This window comes from Halichoerus grypus, chromosome 5 (assembly GCF_964656455.1).
Source record: "Halichoerus grypus chromosome 5, mHalGry1.hap1.1, whole genome shotgun sequence".
Taxonomy (NCBI): domain Eukaryota; kingdom Metazoa; phylum Chordata; class Mammalia; order Carnivora; family Phocidae; genus Halichoerus; species Halichoerus grypus.
Window position 1 is genome coordinate 89,455,746 of NC_135716.1, and position 19,866 is coordinate 89,475,611.

Here is a 19,866-nt window from a genome sequence, read left to right on the forward strand (position 1 = left end):
TATTGAAATTGCAGGATTTCCTTTTTTAAGGCTGAATAATATTCCATTGTATATATACTGCTCATTTTCTTTATTCATTCATCTATCAATAAACACTTAGGTTGTTTCCATATTTTGGCTACTATGAATAGTGTTACAATGAACATGGGAGTGGAGCTATCTCTTCAAGATCCTCCTTTCAATTCTTTTGGATATATACACAGAAGTGGGATTGGTGGATCATTTGGTAGTTTTATTTTTAATTTTTTAAGGAGTCTCCATAGTGGCTATACCAATTTTTATTCCCACCAACAATGTACAAGTATTCCAATTTCTCCACAACCCGTTTCCCACCCTAACAAACATGAGGTGATATTTCATTGTAGTTTTGATTTGCATTTCCATCATAATTAATGATGTTGAGCATCTTTTCATATACATGCTGGTCATTTGCATATCTTCTTTGAATAAATGTCTGTTTAAGTCTTTTGCCCATTTTAAAAACAGGGTACTTTTTACTATTGATTTGTAGGAGTACCTTATATATTTTGAAAACCCCTTATCAGATATGGTTTGCAAATATTTTCCCCTGCCTGTAGGTTGCCTTTCCATTCTGTTCATTGTTTTCTTTGCTATGCAGAAGCTTTTTATTTTGATGTAGTCCCACTTGTTTATTTTAGCTTTTTTTGCCTGTGCTTTTGGTGTCATATTCAAGAAATCATTTCCAAGACCAATGTCAAGAAGACTGTCTATTTTTTTCTAGTTTTACAATTTCAGTTCTTATGTTTAAGTCTTTACATTTTGTGCTGATTTATATATGGTGTAAGGTAGGGGTCCAATTTTATTCTCTTGTATGTGGATATCCAGCTTTCCAGCACCAGTTGTTGAAGAAACTATCTTTTCCCCACCGTGTGTTGTTGGCACCCCTGTTAAAGATCAGTGACACTATATGTGTCAGGTTATTTCTGGAATCTCTCTTCCCTTCTAGTGGTCTATATGCCTGTCTTTATGCCAGTATATTACTTACTTAATTACTGTAGTTTTGTAATATACTTTGAAATCAGAAAGTGTGATGCCTCCAGCTTTGTTCTTCTTACTCAAGATCACTTTGGCTGTTCTAGGTCTTTTGCAGTTCCATATGAGTTTTAGGATTGTTTTTCCAATTTCTGTACAAAGTTCCATTAGAATCTTGATGGGGATATCATTGAATCTGTAGATTGCTTTAGGTAGCACAGACATTTTAGCAATACTAACTTCCAAGTTATGAACACAGGATATCTTTCTATTTGTTTCTTCTTCAATTCTGTCATCTATGTTTTATAGTTTTCAATGTACAAGTGTTTTACCTGCCACAAAAGGAGAATTAAAAGGGAAATTGATAGCAATAAACACTTACTTTAAAAAAATGTTTCGTATAGATAACCCAAAATTATGCCTCAAGGAACTAGGAACACAAACTAAGCCCAAAGTTAGCAGAAGGAAGAAAACAATAAAAATTAGAGTAGAGGGGTGCCTGGGTGGCTCAGTTGGTTGAGTGTCTGACTCTTGGTTTCAGCTCAGGTTATGATCTCAAGGTTGTGAGATCAAGCCCTGCGTTGGGCTCAGCACTCAGCACAGCACCTGCTTGCCCCTTTCCTTCCCCCTTTGCTACTCCCCCCACTTAAGTGCACATACACTTTCTCTCTCAAATAATAAATAAAATCATTAAAAAATTTAAAGTAGATGGACATTAAGGAGGGCATGTGATGTAATGATCACTGGGTATTATATAAGATTGGTGAATCACTGACCTCTACCTCTGAAACCAATAATACATTATATGTTAATTGAATTGAAATTTAAAAAAATGGGAAAAAATTTAAAAATTAAAAAACATTTAGAGTGAAAATAATTGAAATTGAGACTATGGAAACAATAGGTAAAAAAAGCAATGAAACAATAGGTGGTGTTTTGAAAAGATAAAATTGATAAACCTTTATCTACACTAAGGAAAAAAAGAGAATCTTCAAGTTAATAAAATAAGAAATGAAAGAGGAAACATTGCATCTGATACCACAGAAATACAAAAGTCCATAAAGGATACTATGAAAAATTATATGCAACAAATTGGATAACCTAGAAGAAATAGATAAATTCCTAGAAACATACGAACTACCAAGTCTGAATATTGAAGAAATAGAAAAGCTAAATAGACCAATAATAAATAGTAGATTGAATTGGTAATCAAAAACCTCCCAACACAAAATCCCAGGATCAAATGGCTTCACTACTGAATTCTACGAAACATTTAAAAAAGAATTAATGCCAATCTTTCCCAAGCTCTTTCAAAAAATTGAAGAGGAGGGAAAACTTCTGAACTCATTTTATGAGTCCAGCATTACCCTAATACCAAAGTCAGACAAAGACACTACAAGAAAAGAAAACTACTGGCCAGTATTCTTGATAAACATAAATGCAAAACACACACACACACACACGCACACACTAACACAACAACACATTGATAGGATCATACACTATGATCAAGTGGGATTTATCCCTGGAATGCAAGGATGTTTCAACATATGCAAATCAGTTAATGTGGTATACCACAGTAACAAAATGAAGGATAAAAGTCAGTCTCAATAGATGAAGAAAAATCATTTGACAGAATTGAACAACTTTCATGATAAAAATGCTCAACAAACTAGACATAGATGGAATGTACCTCAACATAATAAAGGCCATTTCTGACAAGCCCACAGCTAACATAATACTCAATGGTGAAAGTTTTCTTCTAAGATCAAGAAAAAAATAAGGATACCCACTCTTGCCACTTCTATTCAAAATAGTACTGGAAGTACTGGCCAGAGCAATTAGTCGAGAAAAGGAAATAAGAGTAATTCAAATCAGAAAGAAAGAGATAAAATTATATGTTTGGTAATGACACAATCTTATATGTAGAAAAACCTAAAGAACCATCAAAACCACTGTTAGAACAAATAAACTAATTCAGTAAAGTTGCAGGATACAAAATCAACATATAAAAATCAGTTGCATTTATACATACAAACAAGGAACTATTTGGAAAGTAAAAGAAGACAATCCATTTAGAAGAGCACAAAAAGAACAGAATTCTTCTTCTATTCTTGACTTTAGTTAGAATCCTTCTAATGGTTTCTCTATTAAATGTAACCTGTGTTTCAAGCAAATAGATATATTTTATCATATTAAGGAAATATTCATGTCTTTCTCTTTCATGAGTATATTTTAAAAATCAGGAAGGGATGTTGAACAGGGTTTTAGAATCTATGAAAATGATAAAAGGGAGGCACACACCATAATGGTTTGGAAGATAGAGTCTGAAACCCATTGCTTGGGTTCTGGAAAGTCCTTCTGTCACTTACTTAGTATATAATCCTGGGTAAGTTCCTTAATGCTTCTCAATAACAATTTCTTTATCTATAAAATAGAATAATGATTCTTATTATTTCATATGGATGTTGCAAAAAATAGTGAGTTAACATATGTAAAGTGCTCAGAATAATGACTAGTACATAGGAAGCACTAGAGAAGTGTTAACATTATTGTTATTATTTTTCTCATTCCATCTGTTAATACAGTAAATTATATTAGATTTATTCCAATGGAATCTTCTTTGCATTTCTTGAATAAATCTCATCTAGCTATTAGTTTTTTAATACCTGAATTATATTTGTTTATATTTCATTTAGGATTTTTGTGCTGATATTAATATATTAGTTTGGTCTGTAGTTTCCTTTTCTAAGGGAATCTTTTACATGTTTTGATATAAATGTAATACTTAATAAAATGCATGCATTTTCTACATTCAGGACCAGTTAAGAGCTTAAATATTTGGCACAATTTGCTTATGAAAACCTCTGGATCTAGAGTATTTTTTAAATTCTAGTATAATTAATATACAGTAGTCTCTTAGTTTCAGATGTACAATATAATGATTCAATAGTTCTGTACATTACTGAATGCTCATCACAATAAATTGTGAAAGGGTACCTCATTGACAACTTTGCTTTCTTCCATGGAAATTGCTTAGATTTTCCATTTTTTCTAGAGTTAGATTTTATAATTTATATTTTCTAGATAAATGTCCATTTCAATCAAGTTTTAAAATTTGTTTTTATAATATTAAGCAAAGAATATTATAACCTTTTATTTTTCTCTAAGTCTATGATTATTTCTTCATAATAATTTTGTGTGTGTGTGATTTTTGTGCTTTCTCTCTTTGTGTAATTTTCTTCAATTTGTTGGCTAGTGGTAAGCATTTTTTTTCCAACTGTCAGCTTTGAATTTTTTTGATATCTTTTCTATTTATTATCCATTACCTAGCTCACAAATTCTTGCCTTTTCTCTATTATTCTTTTCTTCTGCTTCCCACTGTTTGTTAGTTTTTCTTTTTCCAAATTTTTAGGTTAAATACTTATTTTTATTCTTTATTAATATAAATACTTAAGATTATAAATTTTCTTGGGAGCCTGTTTTACTTGCTATCTCATAGTTCTGATATGTAGCATTTTAGGAACTTCTGTTTGTTTAGATTCACTGTAATTTGTATTACAGTTTTCTTTATCATTTAAGAATTCATTAAGAATTTTAATTTCCATGTGATGAGATGTTCTTTGTGTTCTGACCTGGTGTTAATTTCCAGTTTTATTATATTATGTCTAAAGACTATAATCTGTGAAGTTTCCACTTTGGGGAATTTTTGAAGTTTCTTTGTGCTTTAATATTTGGTTAATTGTGGGAAATACGTTATGGGCTTTTGATCTGTCATGGTCAGAGAGTAATATAGATGGGAGTTATTGTAGATGGGGTAATTAAAGTCTGTTATCACTAGTTTGTTTCTACCAATTCTTCCTTTTCATCTCCTATAGTTTCTGCTTTATGATGTTGATGTTAAATATTTGCTATAACTGTACTGGGTTTTTTTTAAGATTTATTTATTTATTTTAGAGAGAGAGAGAGAGCATGAGTGGGAAGAAGGGGCAAAGGGAGATGGAGAGAGAGAATCTCAAGCAGACTCCCCGCTGAGCACAGAGCTCAAGATGGGACTCAACCCTTTGACCCTGAAATCATGACCTGAGCCAAAATCAAGAGTTGGACCCCCAACTGAGTGAGCCACCCAGACACCCCAACTGTAACTGTTTTATATTTAATGTTGATAGAAAATTTAACATTACCGAGTACTCTTTGTTTTCTAATTTTTTAAACTTGAATTTAATCTTGTGTTAAGATTAGATCTTCACCTTTTTATTTGCATCTACCTTCCGTATATTTGCACAGTCTTTGATTATCAATCTTTTTCAGTAACTTTATTTTAGGTGTGTGCCTTGTATTTAGTATAAATGTGAGTTTTGCTTTGTTCTCCAATTGGAAAGACTTTTTCTTTTATTAGGTAACAGTAGTGCATTACATTTACTTATTTAACATAAATGTTTATTTTCAGTGTTGCCTATTAATTTCTGGAATTTCCCCTATTTAAATAGCTATTAGAGGGTCTTGCCTATTTGTGTTTTTATGAGTGCTTCTTTTAATATTTAGGAAGATTTGTTTCTGGATGTAGTTGTTTAACACTCTGGCCATTTCCATTCCCCACTTATGTATTTTCCTGAATTGCAGAAGTCGGAAACAAAAGAACTCCATTTTCTTTTCTCTTCTGCTGCTGGGTTTGATTGGAAATTCGTTTTTTCCTAGAACAAAACTGTGACAGGAGGCCAGTGACAAAAACTTGAGTAAACCAGACAGGTTGGCACCAGCAGGGTGGCAAGTAAAATCAGAGACATGTGAGTGTTTTGAACTTGTAGGCTACAAGTTCCAGTGGAAAAACCTATTGCATGGTCCTTTCTAGATATGATTAACTCCCAGATGCAGAACTTAGACTACATACTCTTTCTCTTCTCATCTATACTGATCTCCTGGACTTTAGACCCAGTGACTATTTTTGGACTAATGGTATATTAACATGGCCTTCTTAAAAGTAGGTGACCTTCTGTCTATGACTTTTCAGTCATAAAGAACCTCAATATCACACACATCCCTCATGATTGACCAAAATTCAGCTCTAGCCTTGTAGTCCATCCCTTTTAATTCTTAAACCAAGGAGTACAATTCCTAATAAATAATTGAGCAGATATCCTCTAGTTTGGAGAAACTGTAGATCACTTCCAGGAAAATATCCTAAGGGAAACTAGAAAGTCTGACAAATTACTGTCACCTTTCACATGTAATCAGGAAGAACAAGGTTAATGTCATTGCATATGTCAGGCTTAATCTGGTCCCCAGCTTTGGGTGAGAGAATTTCATGGAGTGTTGAGGGCAGAAGTGAAAAAAAAAATTCAAAGTTGGAAGCTAAACGAGGGGAGGACATAGGACCAATAAGTGCACCACTTTTCCCCAAAGTTTGATAATAAAGGGGAAGAGACAAACAGGGTGGTCACAAGAACAAAGTGGAATAAGGGAGGCTTTTTAAAATGAAAATTATTGGAATATTTCCATTCTGATGGAAAAAAAAACTGAGTAAAAGGAAAGAGAGTGAAGTTATGGAAGAAAGGAAATAAGTGATAGAAATCCCCTCTGTAGCTCTAGAGCACAGGTAAGATGAGGAATGTCAGGCACAAGGAGGACATTGCTTCCATCATGTGGGCGAGATGGAGGCAAATCTGGTTGCCCTTGGTTAAGTCTATACCTTTTGTGGTAGAACTTTGAGTCCTTATTTGGGTGCTCTTGTTTTCTTTGTGACATGGGAGGTAAGGTCCTCAAGAAAGAGAGTAAGAAAAATGAAGTATGATGTAGCTCCTGAGGAGTTTGGAAAAGGTTTGGGATAACTCCTGTGGATAATAATCATAAAAGAAATGGGTAGGAAAATTTTAAAACTCAAGATTTCTGGCAACAATCCTGACCTGATCTTGGAGGCACTTAGCAAATTTTAGTCCGCATTATGCTGTTGAACATGTTCACTTTTAAGACTGCCTAACCCTATTGCAAGGTCCCATAATCTTACAAATTTGTTTCTGTTTCTGAGATCTTGTCCCTCCCTTTTACTCAAGGTCTTGTTACTGGCCTCCTAATTTGCTCCTAAGTCTGAGTTCTTCTGTTTACTGAATTCTTATTCCCAAATTCCTAGACTAATGAACTATCTGATACGCTTGTATATCAGTTAGTTTTTTTGTTGCATAACAAAAACAAACCACTCCTAAACTTAGTGGCTCAAAACAATAACCTTCAATTTAATGTATCATTCTGTGTGTTGGCAATTTGGACTTGGCTTGGTTGCGTGATTCTTTTGCTGGTCTTGGCCAGGCTCACTCATGTGCTGGTCAGGTAGATGATTCTGCTACTGATGGTTGGCAGGTGTCTGTTGGCTTGGGTGATAAGGGTGACAGGGAAAAGCTTCTGTCATTCAATAAGCTAGCCTGGAAATCTTCACATGGTGGTGATGGCGAGGGTTCTAAGATAAGCAAGAGAGAAGAGGCAAGCCCCATTGAGCACATTATTTTCAAGCATCCACTTGCAACATGACAAAATAGATTAAATGGTCAAATGGGTGAAGAATCAATGGATGGAGAATAGATCATACCTCTTGAAGGGATAAGCTATATAGTTTACATTGTAAAGGGGCCATTTTTGTAATCAACTGCACTGCACTTCCAGTCACTTTGGGGCATGCCTTGCTCTTACTGGTCAGCCCCACATCAAGTGCCAGTCCCTGTGGCTTGGGGCACACTTATCCACTGGCAGATCTCCAACTTGCTACCTATCTGGACTCCTTTATGTTACACACGTTGGATTCCCCATTCCAGGGTTTTTGTTGTTGTTGTTTTGTTTTTTTGTGTTTGGGTTTTTTTTTTTTTTAAACTCATAGTATATCCTTTATATTATCTTAAATACCCTCCACTGTGTTCCCATGGCTACTGGTACTTGTTTTCACTGTGACATAAAATACATGGTGGGTCTCTTATGTTGTCTATCATATTACACTGTTTTTAGCAATGAGAGCTAGGTAAGTACTCTACCTTTTCTAGTCTCTCTCTATTCTGCCTCTGCTTTTTTTTGCCCTTGATCTGTCTTGTTACCTCTTGTCAACACATATTCTTACTCCATTTTCTCCTCTGTTTATTTTCTAGTCTCAGAATCTGCTCTCTTGTGTGCTTTACTTAGATTTGAATAGCCAGTATGCCTCAGCAGCTCATTCTAAAATGATATAAAATATTAAATTATCTAGATATTGAAGCAAACTCAGTCAAGCCTAGCTTTCATTTTTGTAACGATTGAACTAGCAGCAGAACAGGAAACTTTGCTGCAGTACATCACACTGTCAGTCTGCAGTTTGCTTAAGTATGAGTAATATTGAACTGTTATACCTCCATATCTTTTTTATCTCAAGGATGTGTGCATGTATGTGTTTGTGTGTGCCCGCACATGCATGTGTAAGTGTGAGTGTATGTAAATATGGGATGGGGCAAAGAAATGAACCAAGAAAGTGAAAGAAAAAACATAAAAGGGAATTCAAAGGAGAAAGTATCTGAAGACAGATGCCTCATTCCAGAGGCCTGTAAATGTGTGAGTATGTGTGTAAAGTTGTCTATCATACACTTAGGTTTTATCAGTCACTCAACATGTGTTTATTAGGTGTGTGCTAAGAGACCCACACCATTCTAGAGGTTATGAAGTTGACCCCAAGGGTGAGTATTGCACTGGATATGATTCTATCTCTGGCCTGGTTCAGTCCTCTTGGAGTAAGATTCTGGCATAAGAAAAAGTGAAAGAGAGGAACCAGGAGGCTCCCACGTGCAACCTCAACTGATTGAAACCATACTCTCACACCTGAAACACTCATTCTGGCTTTACTGTCAGGAGATAAAACATCATTCTTCTCCCTCCTTCCCATGTGAAGATGTTTTATAGATAACGCTGCTTTTACTGGTGAGAAGGTCTCTGTAAAGTGGAGGCTCCTCTCTCTGTTCCTCTCAACCACCAGGTCACTTGGCTGACTAAAAGAAGGGCCAGGAAAGAGGGCTTGGTTACAGGCTACTGGAAATTGGTTCCATTTGAGAAAGTAAGGAGGCAGGAGTGTTAGGTGAAAACCAGGCGACCTTATTTCTGGTTCTGTTTCTGTTACTTTCAGAGCCTAAGACTCTCAACTTCCAAACAAGGTTGACCAGCCTCTAATCAGGAAGGCAAGTACAGAAGTGACATAGCAATTCTAATTCTCTTCTTCCAACTGGAAAACTGGTAATTTCTGTGGAAGTAAATGGAAAGAGACATTATTTTACTCTCAAACTCCAGGGTTCTTACTTTTACCAAAGTTGATTATTTTTATTATTATTGATATTAGTGACATTTGGCATCTATTATATGGCAAACGCTGTATTAGGCAACTGACATATACCATTATTAAAGCTCCCAGCAAGTCAGTTAGATGGGTGCTATTTTCCTACTTTGCAGATGAATACACTGAGTTTACCAAGTTCTATTCAAGGCCAGAGACTGTGGGTCATACTACAAGGAGATTATCATGGAATTAAAGAACATTAGGTATTTGAAGAGAACTGGTAAGTCAACTAGTCCACTTCCCATATAATGCAGAAACTCTTTCTGCAGTAGCCCTGGTAAATGTCTATTCAGCTTTTGTTTGAATGGACCTCCGGTAGGGGCTTGTGAACTAGGAAAGCTCTGGGTCTGAAGTCAGAGGCTTGGATTCCAATTCCAGCTCGCCTGTGTACTAATTAACTGTGTACCTACCTTGGACAGGTTACTTAACATCTTTAAGCATCAGCTTCTTCATCTATAAACAGGAGAGAATACCCAAATACAGGGTTAGATGATGATGAAATATGATGATACATTTGAACACTCATTCAATCATTCAGCAAATTTCTTTTTTGCTCTTTCTATGCCAGTCACTCTGCTACACACAGTGGATTCAGTAGTGAACAAAACAGACATGGTCCCTCTATCCTGAAGCTTGCAGGTTAGTTGGAGAGACAGATAACCAAGACTAGGACAAGAGTAAGGAGAGTGAGGCACTTGCCTCTGGTGTAAGTTTTAAGGGGGTACCTAAAAAACTCAATAATCAAGATCAATAATATCTTAATGCAATGTTTAAAAAAAATAAAAATCAATGCAAAAATCCCATGTAGAAACAAATAAAAATATTAAGTACTGGCCTCATAGAATGAGTTTGGAAGTTTTCCTTCTGTTTCGATTTTTTGAAACAGCTTCAGTAGAATAGGTATTATTTCTTCTTTGAATGTTTGGTAGAATTCCCCAGGGAATCCATCAGGCCCTGGACTCTTGTTTTTTGGGAGGTTTTTGATCACTGCTTCAATCTCGTTACTGGTTATTGGCCTATTCAGGTTGTCAATTTCTTCCTGTTTCAGTCTTGGCAGCTTATAGGTTTCTAGGAAGGCCTCCATTTCATCCAGATTGCTCAGTTTATTGGCATATAGTTGTTGATAATAATTTCTAATAATTGTTTCTATTTCCTTGGTGTTAGTCGTGATCTGTCCCCTTTCATTCATAATTTTACTAATTTGGGTCCTTTCTCTTTTCTTTTGGATAAGTCTGGCCAGTGGTTTATCGATCTTATTACTTCTTTCAAAGAACCAACTTCTAGTTTCGTTGATCTGATCTACTGTGTTTCTGGTTTCTAATTCATTGATTCCTGCTCTAATTTTAATTATTTCTCTTCTAATGCGTGGCTTAGGCATCGTTTGTTGCTTTTTCTCTAGTTCTTTAAGGTGTAGAGTTAGTTGGTGAATTCGGGATTTTTCTATTTTTTTGAGTGAGGCTTAGATGGCTATGTATTTCCCCCGTAGGACCGCCTTTGCAGTATCCCATAGGTTTTGGACTGATGTGTTTTCATTCTCATTGATTTCCATGAATTGTTTAAGTTCTTTGATTTCAAACCACATTGAGATACCACCTTACACCAGTTAGAATGGCAAAAATGGACAGGGAGAGAAACAACAAATGTTGGAGAGGTTGTGGAGAAAGGGGAACCCTCTTACACTGTTGGTGGGAATGCAAGTTGGTACAGCCACTTTGGAAAACAGTGTGGAGGTGCCTCAAAAATTTAAAAATAGAGCTACCCTATGACCCAGCATATGCACTCCTGGGTATTTACCCCAAAGACACAGATGTAGTGAAAAGAAGGGCCATATGCACCCCAATGTTCATAGCAGCAATGTCCACAATAGCCAAACTGTGGAAAGAGCCGAGATGCCCTTCAACAGATGCATGGATAAAGAAGATGTGGCCCATATATACAATGGAATATTACTCAGCCATCAGAAAGGATGAATACCCAACTTTTACATCAACATGGATGGGACTGGAGGAGAATATGCTAAGTGAAATAAGTCAAGCAGAGAAAGTCAATTATCATATGGTTTCACTTATTTGTGGAACATAAGGAATAGCAGGGGGGACATTAGGAGAAGGAAGGGAAAGATGAGGGGTGGGGGGAATCAGAGGGAGAGATGAACCATGAGAGACTATGGACTCTGAGAAACAAACAGGGTTTTAGAGGGGACTGGGGAGGGTGGATGGGTTAGCCGGTGATGGGTATTAAGGAGGGCACGTACTGCATGGAACACTGGGTGTTATATGAAAACAATGGATCGTGGTTCGCCACATCAAAAACCAATGATGTATTGTATGGTGACTAACATAACATTATAAAATTAAAAATATATATATTAAATAATGTTAGGATCAATATTACTGATTTTTTCTTTTGCCCCAGCCTCCAGTATGGCTCAGTGATGCTTCAGATAACAAAAAAATAAACACACAAAAACAAAAAGTATATGTAAGAATTTTAGCTGATAAAGAATGGATATGAGGTCATTGGGGTGCCTGTGTGGCTCAGTCGGTTACGCGTCTGACTCGATCTCAGCTCAGGTCATGATCTCAGGGTCATGAGATTGAGCCCTGTTTTGGGCTCTGCGCTGGGTGTGGAGCCTGCTTCTGATTCTCTCTCTCCCTCTGCCTAAAAAAAAAAAAGAATGGGGATGAGGCCAGGTAGAGAAAATGCATTTACAAAGGCCCTGATGTGGGAAAGTGCTTAGAATAGTCCAGAGCCTGCAAAAAAAAGTGAGTGTTGTTGGACTATGATGGCCCATGGTCAGGGCCAATTATGCAGGGTGGGGTGGTCCCAGGAAAGGACTTGGGGTTATATTCTAAGCACAGTGAAACCACAGAAAGGTTTTAAGCAAGGAAGTGACTTACATTTGTTTTTAAAAATATTATTCTGGTTGCCGAGTAAAGAAGAGATATTAAAGGAAGAGTAGAAGCACAAAGACCAGCTAAGATGCTAATGTCCAGGCCAGAGAGGAATGCCTTGGTTATTATTATAATATGGTTATTTGTGTATTGTGCAAGGTACTGGGAATACCGTGTGGTCTTCAGCAAGTCATTCTGCCTCTCTGATCTTTGGTGTCCTCATCTGCAAATTGGAGAAAATAATACTAACTATGTTGTTATGGTTGTTACGAGGATTAATTTAGAAAATACATGCAAAATGCTTGGAATAGTACATGGCAAATAGTAAGTAATGAAAAAAAATATTTGGTTAGAAATTCTTTCATATTTATCTTTATATTCCTGACAGTGCCTAATATAACCTGTCTCTAATAGGTGCTCAATAAAGATGTAGTGAATTAAAATGTTGTTACTGATGTACCACCAGTAGCCTACGCATGCAGTTTTTTTTTAATTAGTGAGGATGATTCTGTTAATGATATTTTTTAGTATTTCTCAGAGTCATCCCTTGCCATCCAACTCCACCCTAATTCTGGCTTTCATAATCTCTTGCATAAGCTATTGCAATAACATATAACTCATCCTCCTGGCTCCAGACTCCTTCCACTCCAGTCTACCCTACACATTGCTACAAGCCTTATTTTCCTCAATACAGTCCAGTTCATGTAATTCCCCTTCTCAGAAACCTTCAGGGGCTTCCTAGTGCCAAATAATTAAGCCGAAATTCCTTAGTGTGGTGCTCAGAAAAACCCTCTACAATCAAGGCTGACCTTTCTATCTTCAGCTGCCCATTCCATAACGCCTCTCTAGTCTGTATACACTAAATATACACATAATTTCAAGCCTTTATGCTTTTGTTCTGATAGTTTCCTATATAAGAAATGCACACCCCACCAGCATCAGCCTGTTAAATTTTATCTAACAAGACCCAGTTAAAACGCCACCTCCTCTGTGAAGTCCTCTCAACCCTACAGTAAGGAAAACAAAAACTAAATCTCTTTCCCTTCTTTCTGTTGCTGTTATGCATTAGATTCCCATCTCTTATAGGGCACTCTCCACATTACCCATGATCCACATATTTTGTCAGAATAAAATGAAGAACTTTGGCTCTAAATAATGGTAAAAATAGTTGTAAGTCATTTAACAGAGAATTAAAACTACACTTCTATGAATCTGACATACTTGCTTTAAATCCCAACTGGCTGTATACCCTTAAAAATTACTTAACCCTCTGACCCTCAGTTTCCTTATCTGTGAAGTGGAAGTAAAAAATCCCAATCTATTATACTATTGTGAATAATACATTAGAAATTATATTTAAAGCTACTGGTTCAGAATGGGCATATGATAAATAGTGTTGTTGCTTTTAGTGTGCTATGTACAGCAAGTATGAAACTGGGAATTATACAGACTCAGGATCAAATACCAACTTAACTGTATTGTATTTGTCTTTGAGAAACCCACTTTACCTTTCAGTTTCTTCCCTGGAGGTAATTGTACACATCAGTCAAAGGGCTCTTTTTAAAGGATTAGAAAATGACAATAATAATGTGTGAACAGTGAACCGATGAGTAATCATCATGAATGATAAATTATTCTAAATGCTTACATGTATCAATTCATTTCATTACCAGAAAACTTTATAAAGCAGATGTTATTACTATCCTCTTTCTATAGAATAGGGAACTGACACACAGGTTAAGTAACTTGCTCAAAATCAAACACTAAACAAACTGTAGCACTGATGTTTAAACTCAGGCAGTCTGGATTCAGAGTCTAAGCTCTTACAACACATGGAGAATGGAAATGGGTGCCAGGCGTCTGGCAAGTTCTTAATGTTGTAATAAATGTTAAGAGTCCCCTTCTTCCCTTCTCATTCCCTGTGTCAGGAGAGGGCCGTGTTTTACTCTGTAACTAACACACAGCACCATGCCAGCATATAAGCAGAGGTGTGCTCAAGTTGGCTCATAATGGAGCCAATTGTGTACCTTTCTTCTCAGCTCCACAGTCTGTAATGTCACATCAGTAGCTTAAAATTAATTATGGGGAAATATTTATATCACAGGAATAAGCCAATGTTAAAATAAGTCCTGAACTTCACAAGTTAGTAAATTCCCCTATTTGCTTAAGCTACTTTGAGTTAGGTTTCCATCATTTATAACCCAAAGAGATTAATCTAAAAAATCTGTTATTTCAGATATTCTCAAGAAGGCTAAAGATGAGGAAATAGGCCATATAGCAATATCCACAAAATTAGTTACCTAGGGAGAATTCCTGCAAAATTATAATAATCATGAGGCCTGATTATTTTGGAGGAAGGTGGCGTTTGTTCTAAAAGTTCTTTTTTTTTTTTTTTTTTTTACCAAATTATGTATTTAAACACTCAGATCTGCTGTCCCATAAGCTTAGCACACAATCTGAAGTAAGTAGGGAAAGAACCAAGTACATGGATTTTTAATGTGAGAATTTAACTATAGTCACTGGAAGTATGAGAGATTTTATAGATATGGGTAGTTGATTACCAAATGGAGGTTGCTGCTACTATTGTTGCTTCTATTATGGTTCTAGCTGCTAGACAAGTTGTCCCTTTTGCCAAAGAATGCAGCAACAAAACAAAACAAAAAATTTCTCCTTTCTTCCACAGATGGCAATGTGGGTGGTCACAAGGACCCATAAGATTTTGTTTAATTTGTAAGACTCTACTTTATAAAAGTTTGTAACAATGCTTTATACTTTCATTACATTTTATATTTTTCAAAGTACAAATTTTTAAAAATACATTATTTCTTTTGAGCCTCATAATAACCCTAGCAAGGAAAGAGAGGTACAGAGAAGTTAAGTGACCTGTTCAATGTCACAGCCACGTAATGGCAGAGATGAAATAATAATATCTCAGGACCGTAGTGTCAACCATTGATCTTACACTACCATGAGCTGCTAGTAGGTTTCAGATAGTGTTCCTCTGGGTGGTCCACATTAGTCCTCCAGGTGTTTGAGAAGCTGATCAAAGTAAAAAGCAGATTTAAAAAAGAATACGACAGCATTTTTCTCTTGCAGAATTGAATTTACAATAAAATGCATAAAATCAGCCAGAACTGGAGTAAAGGAGAAATGGCAGTTTAAGTACTGCAAATGCCTTGTTACCTTAAAAAAATAATAATTTATTTGTCTAAAGAAAGAGTTTATTTTACTATCTTTTTTTTCTTTTCCTCATGGTGGAAGCAAAGCTAAGAAAGCTCAGGAAATAGTCAACCCTGTCAATTGGGTTTTAGAAAATTAGATAACTTGTACATAAACATCTCAAACAGAAAATAGCCAGGACATGTGTCCTGATTATTAGGATGTTTGTTCCTTTAAAAAGTATTTATTGAAAACTGAGTACGTGCTAGACAGTATGCTCACTTCTGAGATGAATTCAAAAGCACCTAAGATGGAGAGTTTCTGCTTATAATTATCTAACATAGCCATAAACACTAGGATCCTAAGGGAGTGAGAGTTGATCTGTTGGTAATATTCATGAAGAAGTCTGAGTCTTAATTTCTTTGACTGTGAAATAGAAAAGAATACAAGAGTTTTGGGGAGAAAACAAACTACCAACTGGTGTCCAATGTTGCTCAGCAAATTTAAATTATTTTAATTATGACTTAAAGTTTCTTGCTTCGAGTTCTTTAATCTTTTGATATATTTGGAGAGCATCTGTGTTGACTTTTCCTCACCCCTGATTAAATCACCATTTGGGGACTAATTGATGTCCAATAATCACTGGATATGGAAGGAAGGACTAGAACCCCAAGCCAAAAAAGACTCCAGCCCACAACCATGTAAGTCAACAGTTTTCAGGCTTGTTGTGTAAAAGGGCACTCAGAAGGGGCAAGAACAAGTGGTAACTGGAAGTCCATAGTACATTCATCTGTACGTGTTCTGGGAGCTGGGACAACACAGTGAGTTCATTGAATGATCCCTGGAAACCAGGGTTCCCATGAAAAGAACATTAAGTATTTTGAAGGCCAAAGGGAGATATTTTCCTCTTAAGAGATTATAGGAAAAAGGGCCAATCAAGTTGACAAAATCAATAAGATGAAGTATAAGTGAAATTGTTGGGAAAATGTATGCTTCATCTGTTGCCCCACATTTTTTATTATGGTAAAATACATATAAATTTATCAGGGCACCTGGGTGGCTCAGTTGGTTAAGCATCTGACTTCAGCTCAGGTCATAATCTCAGGGTCCTGGGATCAAGCCCTGCATCAGGCTCCCTGCTCAGTGGGGAGTCTGCTTGTCCCTCTCCCTCTGTGCCCCCCATACACATATGTGCATGCTTTCTTTCAAATAAATAAATAAAATCCTTGAAAAATAAAAATAAATAAATTTATCATCTTAATAATTATCCCATGTATATTTACCCCAAAGATACAAAAGTAGGGACCCGAAAGGGTACGTGCACACTGATGTTTATAGCAGCAATGTCCACAATAGCCAAACTGTGGAAAGAGCCAAGATGTCCATCAACAGATGAATGGATAAAGAAGATGTGGTATATATATACAATGGAATATTATGCAGCCATCAAAAGGAATGAGATCTTGCCATTTGCAACGACGTGGATGGAACTGGAGGGTATTATGCTGAGCGAAATAAGTCAAACAGAGAAAGACATGTATCATATGACCTCACTGATATGAGGAATTCTTAATCTCAGGAAACAAACTGAGGGTTGCTGGAGTGGGGGGTGGAGTGGGAGGGATGGGGTGACTGGGTGATGGACACTGGGGAGGGTATGTGTTCTGGTAAGCGCTGTGAATTGTGCAAGACTGTTGAATCTCAGATCTGTACCTCTGAAACAAATAATGCAATATATGTTAAGAAAGAAAAAAAGAAGAAGAATGTAGCAGGAGGGGAAGAATGAAGGGGGGGAAATCGGAGGGGGAGAAGAACCATGAGAGACGATGGACTCTGAAAAACAAACTGAGGGTTCTAGAGGGGAGGGGGGTGGGAGGATGGGTTAGCCTGGTGATGGGTATTGAGGAGGGCACATTCTGCATGGAGCACTGGGTGTTGTGCACAAACAATGAATCATGGAACACTATATCTAAAACTAATGATGTAATGTATGGGGATTAACATAACAATAAAAAAAAATTTAAAAAAAAATAATTTACCAAGGGAAAAAAAAAATTATCCCATGTATAGTTTAGTGGTATTAAATACATTTACCTCCAGAACTATTTTCATCTTACAAAACTGAAATTTTATACTCATGAAACAAGAACACCTATTTACCCCATGCCCAACTCCTGGTAACCACCATTCTTTCTGCCTCTGATTTTGACTAGCTAGGTACCTCATGTAAGTGGAATCATATAGTGTTTGTCTTTTTGTGACTGGCTTATTTCACTGAACATAATGTCCTCAAGGTTCATCCATATTGTAGCATTTGTCAGAATTTCCTTTCCTTCTAAAAAAAAAAAAAAGTCCTTTCCTTCCTTGTTAACCTGAATAATATTCCATTTTGTGTGTGTGTGTGTGTGTGTGTGTGTGTATCACATTGTGTTTATTCATTCATATATGGATGGACACTTTACTTCCACATTTTAGCTACTGTGAATAATGCTGTGTGTACAGAGGTGTATAGATACCTCTTCAAGAACCTGCCTTCACTCATTTTGGTATACACACAGAAGTAAAATTGCTGGATCATATGATAAATCTGTTTTAAATTTTTTGAGGAACCACCATACTGCTTTCCATAGTGGCTCGTACCAATTTACATTCCTAGAAACAGTGTGCACAAGGCTCCCAATTTCTCCACATCCTCACCAACACTGGTTATTTTGTTTTTGTGAAAGTAACCATGCTAATGGGTATGAGGTGGTATCTCACTGGTTTTGATTCTCATTTCCCTGATGATTAGTGATGTTGAGCATTTTTTCATGGATTCATTGGCTATTCATATAGCTTGTTTGGAGAAATGTCTGTTCATGTCCTTTGCCCATTTTATTGATTGATGGATTGATTGATTGATGTAATATTTTAGGAGTTCTCTACATATTCTGGATACGAATCCCATATCACATATTTTTGTAAATATTTTCTTCCATTCTATGGGTTGCCTCTTTATTCTGTTGATAGTGTCCTTTGAGGTACAGAAGTTTTTAATTTTCAGGAAATCCATTTTGTCTTTTTTTTCTTTTGTTGCCTATGCCTATGATGTCATATCCAAGAAATCATTGTTAAATTCAATGTTGAAAACTTTTGTCATTTTCTTCTAAGAGTTTTAAAGCTTTAACTCTCATACTTAGATGTTTGTATGTGGTGTGAGGTTCAACTTCATTCTTTTGCATGAGGATATTCAGCTTTCCCAGCACTATTTGTTGAAAAGACCATCTTTTTCCATTGAATGGTCTCAGAACTCTTGTCAAAATTCATATGACCATTATTTGTTTCAGGGCTCTCTATTCTAGTCCATTGGTCTGCATGTCTAACTTTATGTCAGTACTACACTGCTGTGGTTACTGAAGCTTGGTAATAAGTTTTGAAATCAGGAGGTTGAGTTCTCCAAATCTGTTCTTTTTCTTGGAGTCCCTTAGGATTTCATATGAATTTTAAGATGTATTTTTCTATTTTCACAAAAAGAAATCATTGGGATTAGGACAGGGATTCCATTGAATCTGTAGATTGGTTTGGGGAGTATAGACTTTTTAACAATATTAAGTCTTCCACTCAATGAACATGGGATGTCTTTCAAATAATTTATGTTTTTTTTAGTTTTTTTCAGCAGTGATTTGTAGTTTTTATTGTACAACTCTTGTAACTCCTTGGTTAGGTTAATTCCTAAGCACTTTTATTCTTTTTGATGCTTTGGTAAATTGAATTATTTTCTTAATATCCTTTTTAGATTGTTCATTGTTAGTGTATAGAAATGCAATTGATTTTTGTGTGTTCATGTTTTATCCTACTACTTTGCTGTATTTTTTTAACTTTTTTGTGGAAACTTTATAGAGTTTTCTACATGTAAGATCCTTTCTTTTTTCTCCATGCAATAAGCTTTATTTAACTTTGATTCTTTTAAATACTTCCTAATGGCTTTTTTAAACTTTTTTCTTTATTTTTTCTTCCTTCTTTATTTAAATTCAATTAATTAACATATAATGTATTATTAGTTTCAGTGGTAGAGTTCAGTGATTCATCAGTCTCATACAATACCCAGTGCTCATTACATCACCCTCTGTCCTTAATGTCTATCACCCAGTTACCCCATCCCTCCAATCCCCTCCCCTCCAGCAACCCTCAGTATGTTTCCTCTGATTAAAAGTCTCTTACGGTTTGTCTCACTGATTTCATCGTTTTATTTTCCCATCCCTTCCCCTATGATCCTCTGTTTTGTTTCTTAAATTCCACATATGAGTGAGATCATATGGTCTTTCTCTGATAGACTTATTTTACTTAGCATAATACCCTCTAGTTCCATCCACGTTGTTGCAAATGGCAAGATTTCATTTTTTTTATGGCTGAGTAGTATTCCATTATATATATATATATACCACATCTTCTTTATTCATTCATCTGGCAATGGACATCTGGGCTCTTTCCACAGTTTGACTATTG

The 19,866-nt window shown here is 36.0% G+C and overlaps 1 long non-coding RNA gene across 1 annotated transcript in view; it reads right to left on the bottom strand.

Annotated features, from left to right (window-relative positions):
- Window positions 1-7,195: 7,195 nt before the first annotated feature.
- The window catches only part of LOC118522175 (uncharacterized), a 36,859-nt gene continuing 24,188 nt past the window's right edge, over window positions 7,196-19,866 (bottom strand). The window contains exons 3-6 of the long non-coding RNA XR_004910513.1: window positions 12,395-12,445; window positions 9,739-9,781; window positions 9,090-9,235; window positions 7,196-7,444 (exon numbers count right to left, since the gene is read on the bottom strand). This is a non-coding gene — a long non-coding RNA (uncharacterized LOC118522175). The remainder of the gene's footprint in view (window positions 7,445-9,089; window positions 9,236-9,738; window positions 9,782-12,394; window positions 12,446-19,866) is intronic.